A 6,921-nucleotide genomic window follows, 5' to 3' on the forward strand; every position below is an offset into this window, starting at 1 on the left:
GGAGGTCGGGGCCTGGGCCAAAATATGGAACGCTTCACGAATTTGCGTGTCATCCTTGCGCAGGGGCCATGCTAATCTTCTCTGTATCGTTCCAATTTTAGTATATGTGCTGCCGAAGCGAGCACGCCACCACCTCCGCCCGCAGGCTATATAAGGCGCGGCGGGCTCTCGCCTTTCCTACTTACGGTGACCGGCCTGCCCGCCTTCCCGGCGACTTGGAACGGTCGGGGAAACTTGACGCAACGGGATCACGTCTCGAGGTTCGCACGTTTGGTGCTCTGATGGCTAGGCTGCGATGAACCTGCCGGGTTTACCTGTCGGGCGGGACATGCAAATGAGCGCCCGAGGCAGCCTGGGTAAGGGGCCCGTGGGAGCCCTGAGCCCGTAACTGGGTGCTGGAGCCGCGGAGCATGCCGGGAGCGGCGGGCACGGGGCCGCCCGGCGCGGCGTCCTCGAGGCCCTGGGAGCGGGAGTCGGGGGCGGGGCGGGAAAGAGGCTCAGAGATGTGGTTTCCCGCTTAAAGCTTCTCTGCTGAGTACTTTAAAAAAAAAAAGTCCCCCAGCCATTATCACGCCTCGAATAGTTAAGGCAACTCCCTAGTATCCCCTAATACTCTCCGTGCGCACTGCCGTGAGAGTTTCGGGATGTCCGCGTCGTCGGCGCGTCCGGAGCGTCCAGGCGGGACCGTGCACACTGCGCGCCGCGGCTCCGCTTCCTGGCTCTCCAGGATCCTCGACGGCCAGGTCGGGCTGGCGCGTCTGAGGCGGGCCCGGCGGGCTGCCTGCAGCAGGCAGCGTCTCCCCCAGGTCTCTCGGAGAGCTTGCGAATAAGCGGTCCTGCTGGGCCCCCGGGGCGCTGGGTCGAGCACGGGTCATCCCAGCAAAATACAGAACTTGCCACCTATATTTCATTGGTGCCCTGGGGGCCTTGTGCCAGCTCCAGAAGGCACCGTGGACGTGAGCCCAGCGTGCAGCCCTCCTGGAGACCTCCCGACGACTGGAGCACCCAGCGCCGGCCCGTCGGCTCTGCTCTCGAGGCTGCCCGCGGCGAGCATGCGCCCACGTGTCCCGCCCCAGAGTCCGTTCTGCGCAGGCGTCGGTGGGATGGGAGCGCAGGCGCCGGGATGGGGCCCTCGCCCGTGACAGGTGGCCTCCCGCCGCTTGGGCCCCGGCCCAGGCGCGCAGGCGCAGCCAGTCTGCCGAGAGGGGGACGCGCGGAATTGCATTGTTGGGGTTGGACTGAGACTCGGTCTCGTCCGCCTGTATCCTTCCCGCCGCTGCCCATTGCCCGGTCACAGCGCGAACAGGCGGGACAGGCCGACTGGCAAGAAATACTGGAATGTTCGCGTTCACTATTCTGATTTCACCTACTGCTAAAACCATGCTGTTCAAGTCACAGCCTGGTGCGTTGTGAAATGAGGGCCCAAGCCTCTGGGATCGAGGTGTTACAGTCCTCCATGTATTTAGTTAAAACGAAGGGCATGGGTTTGCCTGCGTCGTGTTAAAATGGCCCCTTAATAAGGAGTGCGGCATATGCATAGAATAAGTGGAGTTGTGCTTCTTTTTTCTCCTTCCTTTAGTCGTCCTACCCTTTCTCCGAAATTATGACATAATATTTTGAAGTAGAAACCTACGAAAGATCAGTGATTTTGACAAGTTTTTTCATTGGTATCCAATTTTGTGATGTACAAAAAGAAAATAGTGTGAGACCATTTAAGCGTTTCTGGTATTGCTGAGACAAAACCAGAGAAAGGAAGAGAAAGCCTTCAAGGATTATGGCTAAAACTATCTTTTTCTCTGTGTTTGTGGTTATAATTCTTTTCTTTCACAGCTTTTGAAAAGTAATAAAAACGCTATGTTCTCCCCCCAAAAGAAAATCAGGTAAAAAAAATGACACACCTATTGAGTTAAATTGGCCGATTACAAATAAAATATGTTTTGATATATTTCTTCTAATGGCCTGTCTTTTCAATGATCCATTTCTCACTTCAAAGCTGTTAAATAGTAAATTGATGTTCAATTTTATGATTTGAAGAAATATATTAAAACTCGTTCATGTCCTTGCTCTGTTTAGAAACCTTATAAACAGCTTAGTAAAGGATACGTGGTTAGGAATATATAGTTGGAAGGCCAGTCAGAGTTCAAGGGTCATGAACTTGATGTCTCTACAAGCTGTAAGCTCGTTCCATCAGGCTGCACTCCTGGATGACCATGTTTAAACCCTTTGTATTCTGAAAAGAAGAAAAATGTTTACCACATACAGAAAAAAAGTTGAAGGTTTACAAGAGATCAAGTCCTTTGGCGGGGGGAGGGGGGGAGCTTTGTAATGGCTTTAAATTATCAGATGTGTACAGAAATAGCGAGAAAGCATAACTGTAGAATTATGCCACTGGGAACAATGTGCTGTTAAAGAGCTAGAGCAGAATTTCTCACAGGTGTTTTATGTATGACCCCTTTAAAAACAGTAAGTGCTGCATAGACCTCCAGTATTGCTGAGATTGCTTCTATTATATTGTTATTTAAATTTGTATAAACATAAGACTGGGTATAAACGCCTTATTCTTATAGCTGCTATAAATTCTAAAACCAAAGCAGATTTGTAAATTAAGTACAAAACTACAAATCAATACAATTTAAATTAACGACATTAATTTATTGCGGGAGATGATGTGTTTGGCTGAAACTAAATCACCGTTATTGGGTTTGGTAGTGGGTAGATGGAGCCTTGGGGTCAGTTCCATACTTAAGGTGTTTCTGTGTTTTGACTAATGCAGAGAATACCAATTCACATGAATACGTTCTCAAAAAACTGAACCTTTGTTTACTACCAAATCATGTAGACACCAGAACATCCGCTTTTCCATATTTTAATTTGCAATCAAGACCCAGCACACAATAGATGGTAACTGGGAGTCCGTGAAATAAGGTGGTTTAGGAGAATCAGACCTCATACGGAACACTCTGCCAGTGAGCAGTCCTTGAATGTCAGTGTCTTTCTTGAAGACTCTGCCATGCTTGTTATTTATTTCAACATGGAGTTAGCATAACAGTATAATTGAAATCAGCAGTAAATACGCATCTGATCAAATTGTGCTGACATTCGGAACAAGAGAAGATTCTCTGAAGTTAGTTTTGGGCTTGTTGGCAAGAGAGAAAAAAATTAATAGACAGTGTATATAATCAAAAATACCCTTTCACCCCCCACCCAAGGCAGATAGCTTCCTACAGGGAAACAAGTCTGACCCTGGCATCCCAGGCCTTTTGGTTTTTCAAATGGCCTCAGCACCGCGTTTGCCATGAATGAGGCTTGAAAATGCAGAATTCCACAGAGGCGATTAGTAGGCACTGAAAGTGACTCATTCACACTGTGTCAAAATTGATCATAAATCAGATTTTATTATTATTGCTTCCACTCTGTTTTCACTTTCAAATATTCAAATTACCATTAGATCTTTATTTGTGTAGAACGTCCTGAAAGCATTTGGCTCTTACTTGGTGCAGATACATCATTTATATTATTCAGTCTGCCTCTGTTCATTTCTCATTAGCCCCATAAAATAGCACATTACTCAGTGGCATGTCATTTTCATGATGTGAAATCAAGGCACTGATTTATTAAAAACCTAAGAAACTAAAGGCTTGGTCAATGAAAATGTTAATCATATGTATATTATCACTAGGAAATAGAAATTTTGCCTTCATAGACAAGATGAGGATAGTGGCAGACACTTGCCATTGCTGTCATTTAGAGAGTAGGACATGCCACCCCAACAGCAGCCAGTTATACACGCTGTCTCCTAGGTCTGTAAGATGAAATGGCAAAGATAAGTGCAAACTCGTGTTGAAATCTCATGGCATTGCTTTGTTATAAGCTAAATATAATTTATTCAGATGTTTCAGACTCTGCTTATTTTAATACTTTAAGAGAATCATCCCAATAAAAACAATTTCTTTTAAAAATCCTGTAGAAAACCCTCTGACCCCTAAGAATTTTTCTGAAGACTCCAAGAGGTTCTGGATCCCAGTTTGAGAAACACTGTATAGGCTGATCTAATATCTGGAGTTTATGGAGCTTTATATGTGCTCTTTCCTTGAGAGAATAAGTCAAGAATTAGAAACGGAAAAGATGGGAGGGGTGGGTGATATTTATTAAGCACCAACTATTTGACAGGCATTTTGTATTTACAATTATTCTGAGAGGTAGGTATTATCCCATTCAACAGCTGAGGAAAGCGATGCTCAAAGGACATATGTGCCTTGCTTAATTCATATGGGTAATAAAGTTGGGTTGGAGAAGAGACGGCATTCAAACTCGGGATCCCCAGAATCCAAACTGATGCTGCTTCTGTTATTCTGTGATTTAATTTAACATTAGAGATATCCTAACATAACTTTAACCAGGAAAATCTGGGTAAACTATTTTGAAATTCCTGGGTAACCAATACACAGAACATGATAGGATGAAAAACTTCAGTCAGCTCTAGGTGTTCTGTTTCTAGATTATGAAGGAAAACAATTCAGTCTCAGACCAGCTCACTTCTATGTTCCAGAATGCTTCTGGATTACCTTTTTTTAGACTGTTGAAACTTATTTATGAAGTAAAAAGTAATATAATTGTTGTAGTCAGAAAAAAACAGAGGAAAAAACCTGCGACTATAAAAAACAATAGTAAAATGACCCAAGCCAGGACATCTTTGCCCATATTGTCCTCCATTAAAACAGGTAATTCAGGGGCCGGCCCGGTGGCACAGCAGTTAGGTGTGCACGTTCCGCTTCTGCGGACCAGGGTTCACCGGTCTGGATCCCGGGTGCAGACATGGCACCACTTGGCACACCATGCTGTGGTAGGCTTCCCACATATAAAGTAGAGGAAGATGGGCACGGATGTTAGCTCAGGGCCAGTCTTCCTCAGCAAAAAGAGGAGGATTGGCTGCAGATGTTAGCTCAGGGCTAATCTTCCTCAAACAAACAAACAAACAAAAAAACAGGTAATTCAGAATTGCCTCTATTGTTCAGTTCTTGAGTAAAATAAAATGAAATAAAACTCAGCTCTTGAAAAATAATTGAATAAAATAAATAATAATTCAATTACTTGAATGTATGTTTTATCAACCAAAATCAGCTTTCTGTTTTGGGTAATAAGCTTTTGTTTTAATCAAATATTTTTCATTAAAGAATCTCAGTAGGGGCCAGCCCTGTGTCTGAGTGGTTAAGCTTTCATGCTCTGCTTCAGTGGCCCAGAGTTTTGCTAGTTCGGATCCTGGGCACAGACCTAGCACTGCTCATCAGGCCATGTTGAGGCAGCGTCCCACATGCCCCAACTAGAAGGACCCACAACTGAAACATACAACTAGGTACTGAGGGAGCTTTGGAGAGAAGAAGGAAAAATACAATCTAAAAAAAAATTTTAAAAATCTCAGCAGAGTTACATAGACTGCTAGCATTGTTGAGAGCTCCTACAAAGGTAACCAACTCAGGGTTGTTTTTAAGTAACACAAAAATTAATTAGAGATGGAGATTCTAAAAGAAAACAGGAAAATATTTTTCCAACCTTAGTGTAAGCAAAGATTTCTAAGATAGCACACAGAAAGCAGAAACCATTAAAAAATTGATAACTGGACTTCATCAAAATTTAAAACTACTGCTCATCAAAAGACACCATGTAAAAAAAACAAAATAGGCAATCCAAAGACTGGGAGAAAATAGTCAGGAAAATTTCACAAGTATCAGGAAAAGGACCTGTATCTAGAATAAATCAGGAACTCTTACCACTCAACAATAAAAAGAACAACTACTCAAAATATGGGCAAAGACTTGACAGACACTTCATGAAAAAAGATAATACAAATGGCCAATAAGCAAATATAAAGATGCTCAACACCATTAATCATCAGAGAACTGGGAGTTAATACACAATGGATGGTATTTCACACCTACTAGAATGGCTAAAATTTAAAAGATTGACAATACCAAATATTGACAATTATGTGGAGTGACAAGAACCCTCAAACATTGTTGGTGGGAGTGTAAAATGGTACAACTTTCAGAGAACCATCTGACAGTTTCTCATAAAGATAAACACACACTGACACCATGACCCATCAATTCCGTTCCTACGTATTTGTCCATGAGAAATCAAGACATATGTCCACAAAGATTCATATAAGAAAGTTTACAACTGCTTTATTCATAATATCTCCAAACTGGAAACAATCTAAATGTTCATCAACAGGAAAATGGATACATTGTGCTACATTAATACTATAATAATGGAATACTAGTCAGCAATAAAAAGGAACACATTACTGATATGCACAAAAACATGAATGAATTTCGCAGGCATATTGCACAAAAGAAGCCAAACATGAAAGAGTACACATTGTATGATTCCATTCACATAAAGTTCAAGAACAAGCAAAGCTAATCTAATAGTGACAGAAATCAGAACAGCAGTTGCTTGGGGGAGTTGGGAGGAAGGGGAATTAACTAAAAGATGGCACGGGGGACTTTCTGGAATGATGTCAATTTCTATATCTTGATCAGTGTGTGGGTTACATGGGTGTATGCATTTGTCAAAACCTATCAAGTATACACTTGAGATGTGTGCATCTCACCATTATAAATTATACTGCAATAAAAAAGCATGCCTCAATAAAAAAGATGAAAGCATCAGGAACAAAAGGACTCTTGCTGAAATCTAATGCTGAAGGGTTTGCTGTTTCTAACCAGTGTATCGTGCTTCCTGGAACTTTATACTCTATCTACACTTATTCACCAAACATATATTGATCCCATCTAATGAAAAGGCGCTTAGTAAAGCTGGTAGATACTGCCTTGGCGCAGGCTCCATCAAGTTGAGTTGAGAAATATATTCATGTACTTCTGAAGGAGTGCGCTGAATGTTTTTCAATTTATACTAATT

General features: G+C 42.7%; 1 non-coding gene across 1 annotated transcript; it reads right to left on the minus strand.

Annotated features, from left to right (window-relative positions):
* Positions 1-18: 18 nt before the first annotated feature.
* LOC124236556 (U6 spliceosomal RNA) lies at positions 19-125 on the minus strand. The gene has a single exon (XR_006887787.1). It is a non-coding gene; the product is annotated as a U6 spliceosomal RNA (small nuclear RNA).
* Positions 126-6,921: the final 6,796 nt, after the last annotated feature.

The sequence above is a fragment of the Equus quagga genome, chromosome 2, assembly GCF_021613505.1.
Source record: "Equus quagga isolate Etosha38 chromosome 2, UCLA_HA_Equagga_1.0, whole genome shotgun sequence".
In the NCBI taxonomy this organism is placed as follows: domain Eukaryota; kingdom Metazoa; phylum Chordata; class Mammalia; order Perissodactyla; family Equidae; genus Equus; species Equus quagga.